This window comes from Trifolium pratense, linkage group LG1 (genome assembly GCF_020283565.1).
Source record: "Trifolium pratense cultivar HEN17-A07 linkage group LG1, ARS_RC_1.1, whole genome shotgun sequence".
Classification (NCBI taxonomy): domain Eukaryota; kingdom Viridiplantae; phylum Streptophyta; class Magnoliopsida; order Fabales; family Fabaceae; genus Trifolium; species Trifolium pratense.
The window spans coordinates 14,195,145-14,196,236 of NC_060059.1; the positions used below are offsets into that span (position 1 = coordinate 14,195,145).

The 1,092-nt window shown below is 43.8% G+C and overlaps 1 non-coding gene across 1 annotated transcript; it reads left to right on the forward strand.

Moving 5' to 3' along the window:
- The first annotated feature begins 683 nt into the window (after nucleotides 1-683).
- Nucleotides 684-790, forward strand: LOC123903373. Its single transcript, XR_006807950.1, has one exon. It is a non-coding gene; the product is annotated as a small nucleolar RNA R71 (small nucleolar RNA).
- The last annotated feature ends 302 nt before the right edge of the window (nucleotides 791-1,092 follow it).

Here is a 1,092-nt window from a genome sequence, read left to right on the forward strand (position 1 = left end):
CTTGTTGTTGTGCCACCTGGGAAATCTGTGTTTCTAGCATTTTGTTATGGGTGGCTAGGGCATCTACCTTAGTTGCTAATTGTTTTACCAATTCATTAGTGTGAATGTTTTGGTTTAAGAATTTTTCCATCATAATATCGAAGTTAGACTTCCTTGGTGGATAAGGTGCGGCTGGTTGTGCTCCTTGCTTTTGGTAACCTGGAGGTACTTGAGTAGGATTGAGTGTATTATTGTTCCTATAAGATAAGTTAGGATGGTTCTTATAGCCAGGATTATAGTTATTGGACAGAGCGGCATAATTCACTTGGTCGAGTCCGGCTAATATAGAACAATCAGATGGTACGTGACCAGGGATTCCACATACTTCGCAATTTGGTTGGATTGCAGCTACGGTGGATGTGGTTGGCAGGGTTAAACTCTCCAACTTTTGAGTAAGGGCTTCTACTTTGGCGTTGACATGGTCTATGCCACTTACTTCGTATATACCGCCTTTTGTTTGGGATTTCTCTATAGCAGCGCGTTCGCTTCCCCATTGATAATGGTTTTGGGCCATGTTTTCTATAAGCTGGGTGGCTTCTTGGTATGGTTTATCCATCAGTGCTCCACCGGCGGCTGCATCTATGGTTAGTCTTGTGTTATAAAGCAGGCCATTATAGAAGGTATGGATTATGAGCCATTGTTCTAGACCGTGGTGTGGACAGAGTCTCATCATGTCCTTGTATCTTTCCCATGCTTCGAAAAGTGATTCTCCTTCTTTTTGCCTAAATCCGTTGATTTGGGCTCTTAGCATAGCTGTCTTGCTTGGCGGGAAATATCTGGCCAAGAATTGTTTCTTCAATTCGTTCCATGTAGTGATGGAGTTCGAAGGTAGAGCTTGGAGCCAAGCTCTAGCTCTATCTCTTAAGGAAAACGGGAAAAGACGGAGTCGTATTGCTTCGGGTTCGACACCATTGGCTTTGATCGTGTCTGCGTACTGCACACACACTGATAAATGGAGGTTAGGATCCTCCGTAGGGGAACCAGAGAACTGGTTTTATTGCACGATTTGCAACAAAGCGGGTTTCAACTCGAAGTTTCTTGCTTCGATGTTAG